At 42.3% G+C, this 23,198-nt stretch overlaps 2 long non-coding RNA genes across 8 annotated transcripts in view; one reads left to right on the top strand and one right to left on the bottom strand.

Annotated features, from left to right (window-relative positions):
* The window catches only part of LOC119157794, a 786,943-nt gene extending 785,515 nt beyond the window's left edge, over positions 1–1,428 (bottom strand). For 2 of the 7 annotated variants that reach the window (XR_005107673.1, XR_005107671.1), the window contains exon 1: positions 770–1,419. This is a non-coding gene — a long non-coding RNA (uncharacterized LOC119157794). Of the gene's footprint in view, positions 1–769 lie in introns of all 7 variants that reach the window. The other 5 variants (XR_005107674.1, XR_005107672.1, XR_005107670.1 and 2 more) reach the window with 5 other exon arrangements.
* LOC119157795 lies at positions 1,349–21,791 on the top strand. Its single transcript, XR_005107675.1, has 2 exons — positions 1,349–1,439; positions 11,497–21,791. It is a non-coding gene; the product is annotated as an uncharacterized LOC119157795 (long non-coding RNA).
* Positions 21,792–23,198: the final 1,407 nt, after the last annotated feature.

Raw genomic sequence — 23,198 nt, forward strand, 5'->3', positions numbered from 1 at the left:
CTCTCAAAAATAAAAGGCTCATGTTTCATTACATCATAAAATAATTGAAGTACTTATAAAAATACAAATAATTTTTTATACAGTCACAGAATTTTCCAGCTGAAGTTTATGAGTGATTGAGTCAGGGCTAGTTTATCACCAAGTGTATTAGTAGATCCTTGCCTAGAGCTTAACTTTTAGATTCTACCTTTCAGTCATAAGCCAACTCTCACACAGCCCAAAATAACTTGGGCCCTAGATCTGGATATATTATTTGCTTCTTTTGTTTTTCTACAGAGCTCCAGCTATCAAAAGTACCACCGCATGCACAAGTCGGCTCTTGCTTAAAAAGAGAATTTTAAAAATGTTCTATGATGGCACCCAGTCTTTGTGTTTGCCATCATTTGACACTAACCTCTCACAGTGCCTGCTCCAGAGTAGATGTGAAAATGAAGGCAAAGCCAAATATCATCTCAAAGCATTCCCAAAGCTTTTCTACTACAGGAGTACACCTGGCAGTTCCTGCCCAGTGTTTTAAAGAAAACACTTTCAACAAAGTAGACAAGCAGTACCACCACAGACAAGATTCAGCAACTTAACTGCCTCTTGCAAGACAACTACCAATTTAAAATTAAAACCTGTATATGATGCAGCTAAAGTTATACTCATTAAATGAGGGAAACTGTGGGAACTCCACGATTCACCAGTCACGTATTGATTGTATTTTCTCTAGCAGCATAGCATTTCGCTTCTAGTTACGTGCTGTAACCTGAAGCTGCAATTTATTTACCATACTCGAAGTTCAAAGTCTATTTTTCAGTTTCTCTCCGAGCAAGCTCTTCTGTACGAAGCACACGGTGTGGTTTCTGCTCCCCAGTGTACCAGTGAAGCAGGTTCCCTCCCGTGCCATCTTGGGGCGCTTCCAGCCAGCGGCGCTGCGTGAGGTACTGAGGTAACAGCCCTCGCTTATCGAGCCCGCCGGCAGCCACGGAGCCGACCGAGTGCTTTTGGTCAACAGGGGACAAGCACCGCCTGGAATGGAAGTTTCAGGGTCTGCCTGCATAAACCCACAGAAGCCACCGCCAGTGTCACACGGAGCCGCTGAGCGCTCAGTTTCCCGGCGGCACCGCCGGGCTCGGAGCGGCCGCTTCGCGCCTCCTCCTGAGGGGAGCGTCGCCTTCGCGCCTCCGCCGGCTCCAAGCCCCCTCACGCCTCTCCAAGCCGCCCGGCCGCGGGAGCCGCGGCGACCCCCGCCCGCCGCCTCAGCTGCCTCCCTGCCCCGGGGCCAGCCAGGGCGCCGGGCGGGAAGCGCGAGGCGCCACGCGCCCGCCTCGCCCCCCCGACGGCCTCCGCCCTCCTCCCCAGCGCCCCCCGGCGGCGCCTCCACTCAGCCCGCCTTGCCCACCCGCCGCCCCGCCGCCCCCGGGGCTACTCTGCAGCCGCGACAGATGCGGTGAACTGTAAGTCAGAGGTGGTTACGGGGTGGGGGCTGAATGAGGTGCCACCGGAGTTATTCGGAAATGAAAGCGCATCCCAGCAGCTGGTGCTACCTCAGCCATAGAACTTCCCTCTCACCACGCTGGCCTATCCCTAGCAGCGCATCCCAGCAGCGCGGCCTGCTCCTGGGTAGCTCCAACAGCAGCCTGAGACACCAAAGCACTTGTTCACTGGAGAATTAATTGTCTGCTGGGATAACAGCCTGAGCAATTAATCTAACCTTGCAGAAGCTGACAGGAGGGAGTGAAATGCTGATAGAAATCTCAGAGTTGATACACAAGTATCACCTGGCAGACAGAGCTGCCTCAGCCTTAAAAGCTGGAGTGCTCAAGACTACATCTTTGCACCTCATTTATAGAGGAAAAACAACTTATATACACTTTTTGCCAGTTCAGTAACAGCTATCATTAGTTATATTTCAAATCATGTCAACTTGCCATTCCTTCCACCCCCCCACCCCCCCGTCCTCTATTACTGCCATAGAAGAATCCTTGGAGGATTAATAGGGACCAAATGTGTCCCTACTAAAACTGAAGTTCTTGAATTCCAAGTATCCTTATGGATCTTTATATAGACAGCATCTGGGTCTTCCCTTCCCACCAACTGCAAAAAGCAAGAGGTAGTGAATAAAGGAGAAAAAGAGGGCAAGAGAAGCGAGAGATCTGAGTCCAAGCAGTCAGTATTGTTTTCCTAAATGTTCCTGTCTAACCATATGCTGTACGTAACTAGAGATCAATGTCTACAATCTACTTAAAGATCTGGAATTAGATTCACAGGTAACATGCCTATAATAAATGCCATTTATCAGTGCAAAAGAAAACTGAAGGGCAGGAGAGGTCCCCTCCACCTTCTTTTTGAATCTCTGCAGGCTTGCCTGGTTATCAGCTGTAGCATTTAGGGTGGAGGGAAGAAATAGAATCATAGAATGGGTTGGTTGGAAGGGACCTCAAAGATCACCTAGTTCCAGCCCTCCTGCCTTGGGCAGGGACACCTTCCCCTAGACCAGGTCGCTCAAAGCCCCGTCCAGCCTGGCCTTGAACTCTTCCAGGGATGGGGCAGCCACTACTGCTCTGGGCAGCCTGTGCCAGTGTCTCACCACTCTCGCAAATTAGCCACTTATGATTGCAAATTCATCAGTAACATTAGCACAATTGTCTAACTTGGTGAGCTCCTTCTCCCCAGATATCAGCAACACTAAAATTACTGTTTCCCCCATACTAATCAGATTTCTGGACTAATTTTATGGTGGAAAACAAACACTTATCAATACCATTTTTCAGACCAACATTTTTACTAAATATAAGTAGTTAGTAAAGGCAGCAAGTTGGAAATTTACTTATGTTTTATGTTAACAATTAGAACTAAGGTGACCTTTTTAGCACTTTGTTTGCTTTGTGTCTAGTTCTCAAAATATATTTTGTGCTAAAATATCACAAACCTTCTCAAAGTATGAACACTGCAGGAGAAACTAAAATTATTCCTACACACAGGTACTTTCTAGTATGGTTATTCTTTAGACAAGCTTTTTGAGAAAGTCTGCAGCCACCAGAGCTGTAGCTACATAGAAACTATTAGATCAAAGAACACAGCCCTAGTTCAGTGTTGTGAGGCCACCATTTAACATCTACATATGGGTAATCCTTTTTACAGCATTGTAAGGGTACATATACTGAAGTACCACTAGCTCAAGCAAGTGATGCCCAAACTCAGACAGAATAAAACCTTGTTTGCTGAGCTTACTTTCTGACAACTTGTTGCTCTGTTCTCAAAACTATGAAACAGTTTTGCTTTCACCTATCACAGTAAGAAATGCTTTGCCTATACAGTCAGAAGAAAAAAAACAAGGTGAGTACCCAGGGAGTGGACTGTAGCCATGCACCCCCTTTCAAGAGTGCATGGCTTACTAGTTTTATTAATCTTGATATTGTCAAGTTTTCTGATTGCTGGAAAGCTTTGTACAGTAAATGTATTTGTTATGCTGGAGTCGTTAGAATTTATATTTAGTTCATGAGATTTACTGCATACCAGTGTTTAGAATAAAAATTCAAGTCCTATTGGCTCACTGCAGCATGAATAGAGAATAAGATGTTGTAAGGGAAAGCAATTCCAAGACACAGCAGATGTATTCTGCAGTTTCTCCTTTTCTTACAGGCTGTGCAGCTTGAAAAGCTTGAGTGTCTACTTCTGAGGTAGATGCCTCCCTGGGCTGTTCTTCTGGTCTGATTCAGCCGAAGGAATTAAGTCACAGCAGTTAACATTTTCTTTTAAATCACATGCACAAGGAACAAACAAGACTTTTATACAGTGTGCTCACTGTTGGAAAAGCAATCGAGGCTTGTTTGTTGTTGCAGTGTTAAAGGCAAGCTACTATTTAGCCAGAATATTTAGCCAGAAGTTGCCACCCTTTACTTCCTTAGTGTTGCACATGGTCTAACATGGGAATAGATTATGAAATAAATGTTTGGAAATTAGTCAGGCAAAGGACTGCTGGTTGCTACATTATCAAATAATAGGGTTGTTGTATGAAACAAAAGGAACAATTTCCTGTCCTACATTTTTTTCAGTCCAAAGTTGCTACATGAAGTAAATCTTTAACTCAGCAGCTATTTCTTGTGATCCTGGCTACAAAAGAAGTCATGAAAAAGTCAGCTGGATAAATGAGAGCGCACATCTCTGAGCAACAGCCATCAGCTGAAAAAGACACTTTTAAGCAGGTAGGGCAGACTGCTCTCCAATTCCATCACTTAGGCAGAAAGGTAACCAGCAGGCTCTGTATTTTTAGAAGGCCTATCTAGTGCCAAGACTTTCATACTACTTAAGAGGAGCAGGAAAAAACATGCATCTTTAGAAGGGGGAGGATATGCTAAGATTGTATACAAGCCCTGACTTCTGAAGAGCCCAAGAAGTCTTGTCATCACAGGGACTCTTGCTGTTCTTTGGGGAAGACCTACTACTGATGTCTAGCTATGCATTCAATCCCTGTTATCTCATTGTTGTCAACATGAAATGGTTATCTTCTTTCCAGTAGAGGTCGGTTATGTGTGCAGTAATCCCATTGGTTTGGGTTACAAAGAAATGATGAAGAATGAAAAACATGAATCCCATAAATATAGGATTGAAGCCCAGACCCTGGTGGGAAAGAAAGAGGTAATATCCAGTACAGTGGGAGTCTAGGGAGGGGTTAGAACCCTTAATTTCCACCTTCCTAGAACTCGGACTTTTGCAGGAATGTCAATAAGAATACCCTGATTTTGTCAGTAAGAAAGCCTAAATCCCAAGAATACTGATTAGTGCAAGATCTGCAGGCAGTTGATCAGATCACAGCTGATCTTCATCCAGTGGTACCTAACCTTTATACCTCATTGACTATGATTCCAGAGACTACTGTATATTTTATTGTATTAGATTTAAAAGATGCCACATTTTGCATTCCAATAAGCAAACAGAGTCAGATGCTGTTTGTCTTCGAATGGGAGACCCCAATGACATGGAGAAAATCAGTTATGCTGGACCATGCTACCACAAGGATTCAAGAACAGGTCTACACTATTTGGTAATGTACTATCAAAAGAACTGCAACAATGGCAAGGTAACCAACAGAACATTATATTGTTATATATGTAGATGGTATCTGAATTGGGGTGGACCAGAAAGATGATTGTCTGAAAGCCACTATTGATTTACTGAACATTTTGGATCTAGCTGGATATTGCGTGTCCAAGAAAAAGGCACAGATGGCACAAGAATGAATCCAGTATTTGAGATGAAATTTCTAAAAGCTAGCGAGAATTTGGGATGGAACAAAAAGAAGCAATCTGTAGAAGTGCGCTTTCAAGATCAAAACAGGAATTGAAAGGATTTCTTGGAATGGCTAGCTGGTGTGAAACGTAGATTCCTGATTGTGGACTGATAGCTGAACCCTTAAATGCTGCTATTAAGGACCCAGGTGATCTCCTTGAATGGACACCTAAATCCCAAAAAAGTTCTGATGAGATCAAGAAAGAATTAATGCAGGCCCCAGCCCTAGGCTTACTAGATCCAACTAAATCTTTCTAACTTTTATGTACACGAGTGGCAACGTGTGGCCTTGGGAGTGCTTGTACAGTCCCCTGGGGACAGAAAAAGGTCAGTGGCCTATTTTTCAGAACAGTTGGATGAGGTAAACAAAGGCTGGCCAGCATGTTCGCAAGCAGTAGTAGCTACAGCTATGCTAGTTAAAGAAGCTCACAGACTCACTTTGAGTCAGCCCATCACAGCATTGGTCCCACATACAGTGATAGCAATATTGGAACATAAGGGATATCGATTGATTTCTCCCAACCAGCTAGCTAAATCCAAGCCTTAGTGTTAGGGCAGAATGACTCAATTCTGAACACAACACCAGGTTTCAATCCTGCTACTTTATTACCAATAGCTGAAGAAGAAACTTTACATCATGACTGCATGGCTACGACTGAATGATCCTGAAGGATCAACCCTTGGAGAACCCAACGCAGAACTGGAATTACACACTGATGGCAGCAGCAGTTTTGAGCATGGAGGAGTGAGAAAGGTTAGGTATGCTGTAATACATTGAAATACTTCAGCCCAAAAGGCAGTGCTCAGGTGAGAGCTATCAGCTCTAAGAATTGGACACAATCAAATAACCAATAAATATACAGACTCCAAATACACCTTCAGTTGTACACACTTACGGAGCCATCTGGAAGGAGAGATAACTGAACTCCCAAGGAACACCCATGAATATGAATGTGAGACTTCAGATCTCTTGCAAGCAGTATTGGAACCAAAAGAAGTGGCTATAATCCATAGTACAGCCCACCAGAAGGGTCAAGGGAATGTAATTCAAGGCAACCACTAGGCAGATTCAGCAGCAAAACCAGCAGCCTTATGGGAAGGGATCCAAGGAGCATTACAAGGAAATTGGAGATAGAACCGCCACGGTATTCAGAAAAAGACAGTAAACTGATTGAAATATTACATTGTAGTAAAAATAAAGGATGGAGGGTGACACCCACCCACCAGGTCCTAGTCACTCCCCAATTAATTCTATTCTCACTGATTTGCAAAAAGAAACTTGTATAGGAGCAGAGCCAATGGACAATAGCATTAGATGGTATGCTATAGAACCAAAACCACAGACACTGGCAGACATCATTACTAGAAAATGTCTTGTTTCTCGTAAAACTAATCCAAAAATTCAGCAAAGGCCACCACCTGGCAACCCAAAAAGGGTAGTCACTCCTGGAGAACATTAGCAAATAAACTTTTCTGAATTGCCTAATTGTAATAGGTATAAATACCTTCTTGTTCTGGTTGATACCTTTTCAGGCTGGCCAGAAGCTTTCTCATGTTGCACCAATCAGGCAAGGGAGGTAGTTAAGGTATTTTTTAAACAATTCCCCAATTTGGAATACCAGAAGTACTATCATCAGATAACAGACCCCCATTTTATTGCTGACATGGTGCAAGAAATATCCAAGTTCGTTCAAATTAAATGGGAACTGCATACACCCTGGAGACCTTAGTCAAATGGGAAAGTAGAAAGAATGAAACAAACTCTCAAATGATAAATTGCTAAGTTGTGCCAAGAGACCCATTTGGAGTGGATAGAGGTATCACCAACAGCATTAATGAGAATCCAAACCACTCCTAGAAGTAAAGAAAAAGCCCTTTTGAGATCCTTTACAGGAAGCCATACCCAGTTAATTCTGTTTGGGGGAAAGGTAACCAGATGCATGTAATGGGAAATAGAGTTAAGCAAACTTATATCATATATCTTTCTAAGGTACTGTCAAGCCTGCACCAGTATCTAAGTACAGCAGCACCATTACCTCTAAATACTGCCATACATTAATTCCAACCTGGAGATTCCATCCACGTTTGAACTTGGAGAGATAAACCATTAAAAGAAACTTGGAAGGGACCATATCTTGTACTTTTGACTACCTATACAGAAATAAAGATCGACAGAATTAACTCTTGGATACATTACACAGGAGTAAAGAAAGCTCCTCCAGAAAAACAGTGGACTGTTAGGCCTGCAGTGGATTTGAAATGGAAATTTTCAAAACTGAGTAAATCTTGAGTCTCCTGTGAATTTAGTCCATAAACTGTACCTGAGACTCGTAATATGCCCATGGAGAATCAAACTATCCTCAAGGAATGTTTATCTTGTTAAGACTATTAATTTTACTGCAAATTATATTTCTGTTCATTTATAAAAGTAGATTATTGTTCTCAAAATCCAATAATAGAATTCCTAAGAAAGTTCTAAAAATTTAACATTACTAAGGTGAAAATTAGAAGGCTAGTATGTATAGAAAAGCCTACAACACCCCGCAAACCTTTTGGTTACTAGAGGAGACCAAACGCATGCAAAAGGACAGACAGATATTAAAGAGTATTTGATATCTCTTTCACAGACTTGGTCTTCGCTACGCAGGTATCTGAATCAAAAGGCCTCCCTCCTGTTGGACACACCGGTTCAGCCAGGGGACATTCTGTATATTCAAACTTGGAACAATGAACCTATGAAGAAGTAGAAAAGACCTTACACAGTACTGTTAAGAATTTACACTGCAGTAAAGGCAGAGGGAATAAACTCTTTGATTCATCACACAAGGGTTAAAAGGGCACCCACTTCAGATCAGGAGGTGGACTTCCAAACAGCCTGGTCACCTTAAAGTTCTTTTGACTAGAAAACTTTAAAGTAACTGCACTTAGATTTTGGAGAAATTTTGCATAGGAATAGAGTGTGCTCAGAAATTAACAATACTGTTTGAAATAACAGTAATTGTTGATGTGCCTTTATTGGGATAGCTGTGTAAATACATTGATTATTTCAAGAAATGAAGGGTCTGAAAGGATTGATACTCCTCTTTTGTCTTGTAATTCAAGTAGTGTCTCATGACACCAACCTTGTTTTGAAATTAATCCAATCATCCCAAAGAATCCACAACTCCAGTAGCATTACAGCCTGTATGCCATTACCTAAATTGACTGAAGATCTTCTCAGATTGGGGTTATTAACAATAAACTTGAATCAAACTTAAATTTATGCTACAGACCAAAGGAATCTTACAGATGCGATATAATCAAACAAAAATAGTGAGACAAAGCTATTGGGCCCCAAACAAGATAGAGCAGTGTAACAGAGAACAGCAGGGAAGAAATACACACTAATAGCAAGAGCCCAGGAAGGATGTGAAAAACTTCCCTGTCTCATAACTTGTATTGATTTATCCTCCAAAGAGCAATCAAATACTGGAGTACAGTTCCAGTCAGGATAGGTATAGTTTTCCTCCATTGTTAGCTTGCATTCACAGAAAACCGGACTTGAGTCATGGCCTCTGATCTGTACGTAGTTGTTTCTCTATTCCCATTCATACTACAGTATCTATTCTGAGAATAGATACTCATTATAATTTGACTCATTATAATGAGGAAATGTTTTTTCCCCTGTCTGCTCAGCAGAACAGCCTGGTGGCTCAAAGCTAAGACTGAAATCTCTTATTCCAGGAGGAGGTAAGGGGTTGCTGTCTTCACTCGCCCAGCTCTGGTACTCTGCATGTGGATCATTCTTAGCAGTACACACCTTTGTTGTTCCTATAAACAATGAGTAGTAGTAGGAACATGGAATTCCAAAAGCCTTGTCTTAAAATTCTTTGTAATCCCCTCATGGATCATCAGACTCTTTTCATGAGTTCCAGCAGAACAGTAGCAATAAGAACTAAGTCCAAGACAGAATCACAGGAAAAAATGAGAATGCACGATGCTGAGAAGGCTCACAAGCAACATGATCAGATGAATATTCCTTTCTGCTTTCCCATACTGCAGTGTTACGTCAGATAGTATTACTAAATACTAGGTGAATCCAGGAGTTGTTAGGATCTCAGTAAAGGCAGTATTCCTGTTTTTATTGTTATCCTTTTCTTCTTCTTAAGCTGATACAGATCATAAACTCTCTTCTATAGACTTTGCCAGTCTAGGAAAAACAGCTGAATTAAAGCTAAACAATAGGACTCTGTTGTCATCTATAAATATTACCCGGAAAAAACCCTATTGAGGGTGAAGAGTTATTTAAGCTAAAGGGCAGATTTGTTATGAGAGCAAGTGGCCATCAACTAGGAATAAATCTAGGTTAGAAATTAGAAGGCTTGAGAAGAGTTCTTGAACTAGACCTCATATCTTAGTAGCTAGACCAAAAACCCCATATATATGAAATGTAGAACTCAGGCTGGAAAAGAATGCATCCTGTTTTCTCACGTCCACAGAATAATTAGATTTAGTTCAGTCTGGTCATCATTTACAACTCACTAACTTTTGGGCAAGCCAATATGCTGCCCCAAACTCAATGTATGAGCCAGTTATTTTATTTCTGCTGTTCTGAGAACTGAGGATAGCCACAGTACATTCCCTGGCTAAAGAAAATCAGTCACCACAAGTCTAAAATATCAGAAACTATCTCTAGCCATTTCAGTGCATGAGCTGAGAGATCTTCCAGATGGAATTAAAGAATCCTATGAGGAGAAGAAATAGGATATTTTGCTAGTAATAAAAATTATAGAACAAAACAAGTCATCAGTGCAATCATACATATGTGCTTAATATAAAGCCTTATTCCATGAGGTTCATTAGGCTTCTGCAACTGCTCTGGATTTTGCCCTGACAGCATTTCTCCTGGAATTCTCCACCATTATTTGTGGTAGAAAGTTCCTAATGGCAAGGAACAAGGGCATCACTTTATCTTACCTATTTCATCAGTAAACCTATCACTAAAATTAATGTAACAATGTTATCTTGGATAGGAATAGTACTGTATAACATCACAGATGGGCTAAGCCTGAACAAAAGTCACAACAATTGACACAAAGTGCCCTGGGAATATTTTGATATTTAGGGAAGAGGGTAGAGCAAGCATAGTTTGGGAATAGGTTTTTACTGCATGAGAGATTTCACCCTCTTGTCTCTCATAACATCCTCCTCCTGTGCCTCACACTTACCTCCTTTCATCACCCACCACAAAGCATTAATGCAGAACCCCTACTGGCCTTATAAAGGTTACTTGACTTTTCACAACTTCTCCACACATTCTTCCCTCCTACAGCTGGAAGAAATCCCACAATACCACAATAATGAGGCTGTCAAATGATGTATAATAGTTTATAATGTACTGCAAAACCCAGTCTTTGCTACAAGTGAACCAGCAGAGGCTGGACTCCTGCAAAAAAACAGAATTCAATTTAATTGTTCTCCCTGTGAACATCATCAAAGAGGTATCATCACCTGCTGTGCTACGTTTCCAGGATGAGATCTCTGGGGCATATCAACTCACAGGTCTGTTGAGTTCTGTATTGTTTAGGAAGTCACACTGCTGCAGGGTTTACCTTGCTTCTATTGCTGACAAAAGCCTCGAGCAGGCCCTCTCCCTTCTTGAGTCTGAAAACTCCACGTTCCTATCCAAAATGGGCCTTCAGGAAGAACTGGGAACTGTAATATGGCCACTCAAAAACCCACAGGCTTCCTGGAGGCAACTTAGCACTCAAGCAAAACTTGAGTTTGCTTAGTGCTGCCTCCTGCTCTACCAAAAACATAGTTAATTTTAGAACATTTAGAAAAGCAGCCTTCCTTTCCCTTCCCTGCCTTACATAGCCTTTAATTCTGGCCAGTAAAAGCATCCGCCATAACTGACAGTTGTTCCCACCCAGAAGCAGCACAGCCCCTACCAGCTGCGTTGTGACTGCAGCTCACTGATGACAGGCTCTGTGTCTCAGGAGTTGGACTGAGAATTAAGGCTGTTTGGGTAGAGGGGAAGGCAGAGTTTGCTTCATTCCTTTTTCTTTTTTCCCTTAGATTTAATACCTTTAATTTCAGTCAAATTAATGCTTGTCTCCCCACTTAACCTTTTTCAGCCATGCAGCTTGACATCAGTACATTCTTCCCAAATCAAACTTCACTACCAGCTCACAGGACACCTTTTAACTTTGGTTACTTCACATCTATGTATTTGCTTTGCAGCTTTCACAGAAGAAATACAAGTGGTCCCAGTTTTATAACAAAGTTTCAGTGCAACAGGAGTAGAGATCGGTGCCATCAGTCTTATGGGTACCAGCATTCCAGAAACATTGCTACACTTCTTCCATACAGCTCCAGCTTTGACATCTTTCTTGAAGAAAGGATGTCGATGGAATCATTTATTCTGATACAATGGCTGTCAAAGTGATGATTCTGTGGAGGAAAAACTCATAAAAAATTTTGGCAAAGATCTGCTTTGCTCTGACAGCTCAAGTGTATACCATGTACACATCTGGAACAGGGCAATACAAATCAGATCGACAAGGATGCTGTCGAGTTTACTTTATTGCAGGCTGTTAATCAGCAAGTTTCATCGTACAAATGGTCTTATTTTCTGCTTTGGCTCCATTTGGGATATGTTTTTGTAAACTAAAGGTTTTTTTGCATAATGTAGAAATTTTGTCTCTCATCCAGCTCTGATTATGGTTCTCACACTAAATATATCATAAACATGTATTTTGGCAGGGGTAAAATTACTGTCTTCCAAGTATAAAGAAACCAGAATCCTGCTGGTTTGAGCTGTCCCAGCTCCACCTTCCTTGTCCTTACTGTTCAGCTCCAAGATATTTTTTTTCTATTGCTTCAATTGCAGGAAAAAAAAAAATCTAGGTATACTTGAATCATAAGTACCACTTCCCTGCAGCTGTCCATCTCGAAAATAATATATACTTAAAGTATCCTGAAAAATTAAATACTTCAAACAGAAGTCTATGCTAAGGATACCCCAGATATTTTTTAAAAATTTTTTTTTTTACAGCCCTGAGCAGAAGCAGTGACAGCAGGGGGCACAACTGCTGATAGCTCACAGCTTGGTGACAACCTTCATACCATTCTGACCTAGCTTGTTTACCACTAATATGTATTCCCAACAGATGAACTGCTTCTCTAAGCCATAACAACCAGCTAGCTATTTGATTGCCACATCTTTTATGCAGGCCAGCCAAAAACACTATAAGCTCTACATATAAGCCATTTACCTCTACATATCCTTTCCTGCGCTGTAGGATAGGATTACAGCCCTCAGATCATCATAGCGTGCTGAGGAAAAAAAGGGGATTTTCCATACTCCGTCACAGAAAAGGAGCTGGGTAGGAGCCTTTCCCAGTGCATTTGCAACCTTTGCTGTTTAATACTAGCCACATAAAGAACTACTGCAACAGTTCATACCTGGAGGGCACAGAAAAGCAGGAGACTAAAAGAAGAAGCCGTTCTAGCCGAACTGCTTTTTCCAGAGCAGCAATTACTGTTCATGCCTTGCTGACTTCTCTCAAAGAAACAAAAAGACAAGCTCTAGCAGCATTAGAAGAGCAGGTGACAGCAAAGAAATCATACTACTCCTCCTCCCCCCCCCCAAGTAGTACTAGCATCAGTTTAGAAAAAAGTAGAACGCCAGGCAGGCTCTGGATGGATTTGCAGTCATGAGGAGGTGACAACCTGGAAGTTATTGAATGGGGTACCATTCTGGAAACAGAACATTTTACAGCAGCTGTAAACAAGTCCATGTGTAATATCTTTCAGTGACAGGGAAGACATTAGTTCCTTTCTTCACACTTCTGGACTTTTTGCAACAGTGCAGACAAACCTTAGAGTTCATACAGGGTATCTTTAGCACCATTTCAAGAACACTACTGCAGACTACAGTTTCTGCTAAATAACTACTCCTTATTTCTGTTGTAGTATGTGGGCTCTTAACTATTCAGAGTCAATGGTCTCCAGTGTGAACTCCAGAAAGATGATGTCCACAGTCGAGGTTATTCCTATTCATAGACTCTTCTTATTAACTGTTGTTGCAGACTTCTGCTCTCATAACCACAGAAGATGTTGGAAGTAGGCTATTTGAGGTAATGTCCCCATATCAGAGAAGTCCTTCTGACATTTAATCAGCTCTCTCAAACATATTGATACAAATCTCACTTATCCTGAAAGGCTCATAACTTAGCAGTCAGTGGAGCTTCTAGGGAGATGATGCTGAAGAGGGCAAGTCAGCAGTGTACTCTCCACTTGCTTGAAAGCAATCGTAATAGGAGTTTGCAAATATTAAGCTAGAAAAAGGTAAACAGGACAGGTTTTTGTTTACAATAACCAGCAAATCTCACTGGAGCTTTTGAGTCTTAATACCTATTTTGGAGCTCTTAAGACTTTACAGCTCTTGCAATAGGCTATATACAGGCTATTGAGACTGAGATAAAGCGACCAGTGCAATTTTACATGTTAAAAGGCTCAAAAATAAGGGCTTACTGTACAGCAGCGTACACAGAATTGAGAACCACACAAGACCTTTCTGAACTGGCAGTTTCACCTGTTCTGTGACACATGCTTTGTGAACACAGCACACTGTTTACAACCCACATAAGAGTGCAGTGCTACAAACAAGCTCTTACTACAATTCTTCTTCTCTCCCCCTCACCATCCCAGCATGAGTCAATACTCAGTAGTGATGATTGCAGAATGAATTTCATAACTGAAAAGCCAAATCAACCGCTCACTGCAAGGTAACACATTTTCTTCTTTTGCATCCCACAACTTAGGCAAAGTAATACATTTTCACCACACCCTTCTGATCATTTCCTAAGATAAATCACAGAAGTTTTCCCATAGAACATCTGAGTTCTGCACACAAAACAAGATTTAGTGTCAGTATTTCCAGTATCACCAAACAGCACAAAGTAGCAACAGGTTGCCTTTTATTCTGATTGCTTACAAGGTCGTGTGTCTTTGATTTTCTTAATTGGGTTCTGTGCTACTTTGGCCTCCTCGCAGTTTCATATGCCTGCTTCTCAAAGGAAGCTCTGCAGTGACTGTGGGAGCACAAGTTTAACCAAGCAAAAATCTTATGCTTGTGCCACAACTTATACAAAAAAATGGCAGCTTTGCTCGGTGCTGATACTGAGGCACCAGAAATTCTTGAAGATGCAGAGGAAAAAAAAAAAACCTCTTTGGGATTACCTCAAAACTTGAAAGACAAGCTGTGGAATCCTTTTGCTTGAGCTGCAGTCAGCTTTTTCTTGAAGAGCTCTTCACACCTTGCTTAGATGACAGTAAAAAGGCAAAGGCATGGCATTCTAGTGCCTCATTTCTCCCGTAGCTGTGAGCCCTCACACCAGAGTCACATTCTGTCACTAGCTGACCTGTCTAGCAGGGCCTGGTTGGTTTCCTTTAGCTGCAGGGCATCTTGTGAAGCCTCTGTGCTGTTCCCTCGATAATCCTGTTCTGGCCTCTGATAAACGGGAAAACAAAAAAGTGGCACCAGCAGCATTTCTATTTCTCATTTAGGCACCTTTCCCCAAGGCACAGTGTTTTGAAAAGCTACACCTATCCTCTCACTGAAAGAAAAGTTCTGCTGTTTGGTTAGCTCCGCGGGAGCTATCGACAGTCAGTAATACAGGTATGCACGTAAACGGGGCAGGGAAGAAAAGCAAGGCAGCTTGCTTACGCTGTAGCCAGTTTAGCCTTTGCGTGAAAGCTAAGTCTAAGCTTTTCACCACAAAAATCTCTAGGCCAATGCAGCCAAAACTATGGGATTAAGTAGCCAAACTGCTTCTCACATATCTCTCTATATATAGGAAGAGTTTTTGATTGATTACTTCAGAGGTTTTGAGCTTTTAGTCTCTATACCTTTCCCAGTTAGTTCTCCTATGAAACTGCCACGTTGATCTTAGGTTTTAAAAGCAGTGGCTTACTCCACCATCCTACAAGATACCTGGTATGTATCTTGCTCTTATCCTTTCTGATACCTGAGAAGCTTCTCCACACATAACCCCTCCTTGTAGGTCTGCTCTTTCAGGACCATATAATCATGTATAAAGTGATTTGACTAAAGAGAAAGGACACCAGGAAGCCCATTTCCATATTTGCTGCTAATAAACTAGTCAGTAGAACAGCTGACTTTTTCCATCTGAGTTTTAGGTATTTAATGGACTTGCCTCCTCCCCAGTTACTAGTCCATGCTTCAAATGCACATGCTTGTTAACTTACTCCAAACAGAGTCCCTAAGGTCAAACCCGTTTCTGCATGTGAAGTGGCACAAGCAGTTCTTTAAACGTTCATTCTAAAAAGGCAGAATAACAGACATGCATAGGAACAGTATAGCTACTCCAAACATCCAGCTGCACCTTTGACAACAGCTTGCTATTCAGTCCTCCAAAAGGCCAAAACACTCCGTAGCTCCACATAAGCTAGGAATAAGGAGGAGCTTTAGCCGTGGTCATCACACGTATCACAAATAATGCCTCTCACAAAGTTTTTGAGCAAGAGCTGTAGTCTTGCAGAATTCTTATAAGCATGTGTAGCACTGCACCATAAAAAGCTTAAAATCCTTTAACAGCAGATACCTGCAGCAGAGCACTAGGGCTTCTAGGTAGAATCATAGAATCATTTAGGTTAGAAAAGACCTTTAAGATCATCAAGACTAACCATAGAAAAAGAGGTATCAAAAAATAATCAAGTTCCCAAATCATAAGCTCTCTAAACACCAGAGAAGTTAACACTTGCTTTCATAAGGAACAGTAAGGCAAATAGCTCTTTACAAGCCTCAGAAGACAACCAGTACTTCCAAAGAGAAGAGGAAGATAAACAACTAACCACAGAGAGACACCGCTGGAGCACAGCGCCATGCTGTTCCCAAGGACTTTGCCATCAGGAAGGACACACTGGTGTAGGTGAGACTCCATTTTAACCAAGCCAAAAGCTGCACTAGCCACAAGCTCCAAAAACACAGCCACAGCCTTGAGAAAACAGAACTGTTTCTACCACAGGTGGTATTAATACTCATCAACACAGCTGCAGACCTGAGTGGCAGTCACTGCTGGCCTATAGAAACCTCAAGCAGCTAATTATCATTGCTGTCCTCTGGTCACCTGTGGTACCTCCAGATGCCCTCTCTGGGTACTCGGGACTCTTCCCCATACCAGTAGTAACCAGTTGGGTTTCTTTGCTCTCATGGTCCAGAACATCCAAAGTAGCTAAGGCTACTGCCAAGCAGCATGCAGAAGGTAACCTGGAGGCCAGACTGTAAGCCTTGCACTCAGAAAGAGTGCAAACGTACAGTATGGACAAGGTACTGGAGAGAAAATGCTGGAGCAGAGGAGGATCAGCCTTTTACTGAGGAAAGAGAGACCTTCTATTAACATTATCAAGAGCAGATGTTGGAACAGAGATGAACTCAATGATGTGATGGGTCTAACAGTGTCGTCCAAGCAAACAGGCAGCTATGGAGCAGCACTACTGACTGCCCATATTCACATTTCATCATAGTGAATGTGGTGATGAGCATCTGGCAAATTCTGTTTAGGAGACCCCTTGTTAAAATGTTTCAGTTCAGGGAAAAACAAACTTCTTCCTGAAAGCAGGTGTTCAAATACAAAACTTCATGAAGTTACCAGTGAACACATGAACAGCACATTTTGAAATGTGAAAGAATAAGCAACATTTAATTGCACAATTCTGTTTGTGAACAAGAAATTACATAAATTCCCAAGGCTTCCATTCCTATGGCATGTCACAAGAAATACGACATCGGAGTACTGAGCACATCCTTGTTTTCTTCAGAATGCTTTTGGAAGTTGCTAAGGAGACTGCTGGAGATATGACATAGGTATTGTCACTTTCCCAGTTACGTTCGTGGAAGTTGTGGCCATTCATAATATGTTTAACATTCGTTACCAAAAAAAGCAACAAATAAAAAGCATGGGGGTTCTCCTTGCTTTTGAGCCTGGCTGCAGAAAGGGTTTGTTACTTCATTCATTTGACGTACCGGGAGTGGCCACTGCACCGTCTGGGCTGGAGTCAGAGACTTTTGTTTTGCTGAGAGCAGAGATGGGAAACCTCAGCTTCTCCCTCAGGGTGTGCGCAATCCATCAGGCAATGATGGAGATGAGGTTTATTTCACATCCCTAGTATGGCAACAAAGGCAAACCTAGCATATTTGAACTGCCCTTTTGAAACTAACGGTTATTTGAACACGCGACTATGGGACCTGCTGGCGGAAACAGAAGCTGGATTTTTATGTTGCTGCTGTCGGTTTGGTTTTCAGTGCTAAAGCAAGCAGTATGAAGGACCGTGTATCTGTGCTAGTAAATAAGGTTTCCAAATATTCTGATGAGTTTAACGCAAGAAAAATTCTAGCCCCTTCCTTTGGCTTAGCAGAGGTACCTGAACCTCTTAAGGTTTCTTTTCTGTTTTATTTGTGGTACGAATAGCCTGTGGAGATGCCCTCAGCCTGCAGAATTTTCATCCACATTCCATTTCAACCTGTAACTCAGACTCACAGTATTGCACTTGGAATAATTTCTGATTTCAAACTGAACATCAAATGTTCATTTTAAACATCAAAATTTAACCAAAAAATTGACCCATACTAGCTTGATGACGTCTGAGTCATGTTTCCTGAGGAGCTGAACAACATCTTTGAGCTCTACTATCTCCGAGAACTATATAGATGTTACAGGCTACCTGCCCTAACGCAGCAGGTTTGGAGTCTCTTTATGAGTATTTGACATGGGTTTCTTTGATGATGCCAGTGTACAAAATGACCTGGACATCAGGGATTGAAGTATGTCTAATTCTTTATTTACAAAGGTGAGATCAATTTCTTGACCAATTTTGGTATCTGTAAAGATACACCTTAAAGTTAAAGAAATGTCAGCATCAAGAAAAGGTCAACTTTGCTATAATGTGTAGACTTTTTCCTCTAAACCTTTTATCTGTAGGACTATTGACTTCTAATTTTTTTCTAAGTTTGCTTCTCTGCTTCTTGAAAATAATTTGCCTCTGTGTGCCCAATTTAAAGACATTATTGAGTTTCCCTAAAAATACTGACAGGCAAGTTGTAGTACCCAGGATTTGATTGTGGACATATGGTTAGTAATGAGATTCTAATTAGATTTTGATGCTTAAGCCTGGTGTGAGAAGGGTCAGTCTCTTAATCATGTTAGACTTTGAGGAGATTACAGGAGTGACTTTTTCCTCTTTACAGACTGCACTAAGAGCTGCCTCTCTTTAACTGGATTGCGACACTAAATGTAACTTGATAAATGCAGGTACATTGCTCATTAAGCTATAAAATCACACACACAAATTCTTCATTTTGTAGCCCCACAGCACAGAATTGCAATATGAAAAAGGCCACCTCACACATACTCCTACTAGAATTAACTCTGGGTGTAACCACAAATGTCCAATTAAACAAGCATTGTGCATTCTAACAGGATTTGTTCTCTCTGCAGACTTCAGTGACAGAGGTGAATTAAAACAGAAATAAGACTACCTCTAACTTCAGTCTCCCAGAAAGTTTTCTCTGACTTCCTACTTCTGCACAGGACAGAAGTAACAGTAAAGAACATCTCTGTCACTTCTACTCTCATTTTTGTTCAAACTTCATGCAAAATGAGGGTTTCAGGAAAATGAACACCACTCTGGTGTTAGAGACAAGCTCAAGGGGAGGGGAAAGTGCAGGGATATAAATCCAGAAATATATAAAGAGGATATAAATGCCTTAGAGGGTATGTGATCTAAAACTTACAACTTGGCATTTTCATCTCACATACCTATCCTTCTTCCACCTCCTCTCCACCAAGTAGTAGTCTTTACAGCCCTGAGACCCATTTCAAGTAACAAGGTCTGTCTTACGCACTTTTCAACAGCAACAGCATTTACTTATGTACATTAAAAAACGGCACGGGCTTTAGATCAGAGACTGAACTTTGAATTAATCTCCCTGACTTTGCCTAGAAGTTTACATCCATGGGGATCGGGATCAAGGAGCCTTCAAAGTGGAAGGTCTCTAACTGTTACAAAAAGAGTAATCTACTTTCTCTGAAGCCACCGTTCTGGGCTCCCATGGCACCCAAAACACAGTCTCTACAGAAAATCAGAAGGAATTCTGTCACGAGATGCAAGCATCAGAATCTGATTTAGCTACTAAGGATGTGACCATACTGACTTGCAAGACAATGTTATGTACTCTCGGTCTGCATTTTTAAGATGTATGGCCTGATGGTATATATGCTGAGGTAATGATGTGAATTTTATGTCGGTTTCCATTGATTACTGACACAACAGCTGACAGAAAAAAGTAGGTGAAGGGAGCATTCTGTCCCCAGACACAAGGAGTAAATCATGCCTGTTTAAAGGAGTTGTTTTTAAAGTCTGAGGTAAAAAACACCACATTGTAGAAACGATGCACAACTCTGGGAACAATATAACTGCTAAGCTTTCCTCACGGCAGAATCTTAAGACAGTTTTAGCTTTAGTGTGTGAAAAACAGGACATGGGAGTTAAACTGAATCCACCTAAGAGAGGCTGGAGTAAAGCTCATCTGCTTTTTATTTTCAGTATGTTCATTTTAGTTGGCTGGCCCGGCTGACCACTTCAGTAAGCAGTTTGAGGTGAGAAATATCACCATAAACGCAAGCAACTTGTGGAAAATGGTAATGAATGGAGCCCCCCCAAACACACTTTTATGAAAAACAGAGCTGAAGCCACTCTGACAAGGCAAGAGTTGTGCTGGTTTAAAGTCCACAAACGATAAACAGGACCACGCTTCACCCCTCGCACAGCTGGCCTCTGAGGAAGCTAATTGTACTTGTCCTTGAAAGAGAAAAGAGCAGATAAGCCACAAAGAGTTATATTGTGGGAACAGCTTCTGTGGACTCTGGTGAAGGACATGAAAGGAGCCAACTAAAAATATATTCAGTCCTGATTGTAGCCAGCTTATTTTGATGGGGACTATTTACATATTCCATTTAGATCTTTAATGTTACTGTGGTGAATTTCTTTCTTTTAAAGCCTCAGCAACTGATTCCGTATTAACTGTTTGGGTTTTTTTTAATCCAATAGAAAGCAAATCAAAGTATTTAATTATACTGTAAATTTCAAAGCAGAATGAAATTAATTGTTACACTTAGGAAATTGTTTCAGATGTATGACAAGAAAATCCTGTGTATTTGGCTATCTAAAGCAGGCAAGCATGGCAAAGTACTACATTCATGTTTCATAAGCTTCTTAATTTTGGGTTCTTTATTTCTTTTTCTGTTTTTACAAACTGTTTTTTCATTCACGTGCTCTGCTGGCTGCTGGGTTTACCTCTTGTTATTGCACAATGCAAAGGGTGAAGTTGTCAGAGAGGGACCACACATCTCTAGCATTGACACCACCATACGCAACATCATACACAAATGCTCAATGTAAGTCACAGTCTGTATGACAGATGCAGACACTCTTGTATTAGGTCACGTGGAAAACAGCATTTCTTGAGAGAGGCTCACCTCAGCTCTTACGTTTCAGTTTGCTAAAGACAAAAGCTTTTCAAAGGTGTTGCTTTTTGAAACTTCAGTGTCTGGGTCAGGCTGGACCTTCACTCAGATTCACTGCCCTGACCTCCTGCAGAAGTGTCAAGAGCAGGCCAACCCCATCCTACAAAAATATGAAGCTGGTGTTTCTCTTGAACCCTCCCACTAAGAGGGTGTACGGCACATTCCCTACACTGTGACAGCTAGGGCTCAAATCCCTCCAGAACTTTACCGTGTGCGAACCGTGGAGATTGCCTTATGCCTGGAGTGTACAGACAAACAGACAGTGTTGTGTCCTCCTGGCAGTGGTACTTTATTGGCAAGAGAAAAAGCTACATCAAGAGGACATCTGCTAGCTTGGAGCTGGCAGGCAAAATATGTGGTGAATTGTCTGCTTTGGTTCTTCTTAAAAAGCATCATTTTATGCCTGACTTTGCCAGACATTTAACTTTGGTCTCATATCCAATGCCACAGCTGAAACAGGCATCACTTGCTGCCGCTGCCAAAAGGCATGATCCCATCCCATTATGACATGGTTGTTTGACTGCTTGTGCCAGTACAAAATGGGCAAGGGTAGAAGACACAAGAAGAAGCAGGAAAGGGCAGGCAGGACTGCCTCCAGAAGCAGCAGCAAGCTATCGTAATTCAAAACCTTTCATGAAAGTCCCTAGATTTGAGCTGAGAGGACTGTTGAGCTAGAATTAAATGGTTGTGTGTGTATCTGACAGCAGAAACACAGGCAGCTCCTGGGTTGGGTGAAGGGAAACATGAATCGGCTCCAAGCACTGGACATTTGTGCATCGAAGTGGTAGCTGCTTTCATCTCCCTGTTGAAGCTAACCCAGAATATCCTGTCATAGATCTTGACTGCCTTCACCTAGAAGATTAGTGGCCCAGCTGGTATTTTCCTCTTCTAGCAATTCTGTAAAAACACTTCCTTTGGTGAGATGAATCAATTTTTGTTTTACTTATTTAAAAACAGATAAGGTTTATGCAGCAGGTGGTCCCATCTCCCTCTTACGTTTCTTTTATCATCATGGAATCACTGGCCCATTTGCACAACACAGACCTCTAAAAGGTTGAGACCTCCACCTGAGGTCTCCAACTTTCTTAATAACCTGTTAGCGATGCCATCTCTGTGGGCCATGGACACATCTTGCCACATCTGTTTCACTAGTGACATTATATTACTGACATTGCCAGGGAATACCAGAAACCACTGCAGGCTGGAGAGGCTCAGACCTCATGGAGTCAAACACTGACAGCTGTCTTGGGAGTCCCACCAGATGATGCAGAGAAGTGACAGAGAAGCTCAGACAAAAGCCCATGGGGAGATAAATTAGGGACACCTCCCATTGCCACTCAGCACTAGCCAGGTACCCCTTCACCTTTGGAATTGTCCTGTTTGCTCAGCCTTTCACCCATTTCTCAGGTCAGCCTTAGCCCACCACGCGCAGTAAGTGCACTGGCCGGTTGGCACTTCTTGAAGCACTGGGACAGGCTTGCTTCAGGAGCTGGCAGGAGAAGTGAACATCAGCCGGCCAGGAGCAGGCAGTGTCTGCCTGGCTGGAGGAAGAGATGTGCCCTTAGGACACTTCTCCCAACAGCAAGAGGGGAAAGATAATTTTGGACAGACGTTGCCAACCATAGACACTGGTTTAGTTGATCGTCCACTTAGGGCACATAGTTCAGAGAGCTGCCTGAGCCTGGGTACAGAGTGCGGCTGCAGTGGGAAATTTCTGTTGGAAACCCGTCACCTGTGGGGCTGCAGCGCGGTTCTGGCGGCTGTGATCTGATGTGGCGAATCCTGAGCAGTGGGGTACCTCTTCCCTGGGGAAAGCGGCACTTTGTGCTGGCAGCATCCGCCCACAGTCCTGGACCAGTGACTGTACAAGGGGATTATTACTCCAGAACAGAACGAGAGCTTTTGACCTCCAGAGCAGAGCACGAGGCAGTTTGTCCCTTCCCGAGGGAACTGCTGAAGAAGCAAACATTGTTATGGATGACGCAGATGAGAAAATGAGAAATGGGGACGGGGGGGAGGATGTATTGTTTAAATGGATTTTTATTTTTTTAATTTATCACGTTTCATTTCCTATCAGCGCATTTAGAACTCAAAGTAGCACTGTTAAGATGGGCAGTATGAAAAATAAAATTACCAGTCCAGAGGAATTCACCAGCACCTTGCGTACCCTGGGTGCCCTGCGTGCCCTGGGTGCCCTGGGTGCCCTGGGTGCCCTGCGTGCCCTGAGTGCCCTGGGTGCCCTGGGTGCCCTGGGTGCCCTCGGTGCCCTGCGTGCCCTGGGTGCCCTGGGTGCCCTGCGTGCCCTGGGTGCCCTGCGTGCCCTGGGTGCCCTGG

The sequence above is a fragment of the Falco rusticolus genome, chromosome 15, assembly GCF_015220075.1.
Source record: "Falco rusticolus isolate bFalRus1 chromosome 15, bFalRus1.pri, whole genome shotgun sequence".
In the NCBI taxonomy this organism is placed as follows: Eukaryota; Metazoa; Chordata; class Aves; order Falconiformes; family Falconidae; genus Falco; species Falco rusticolus.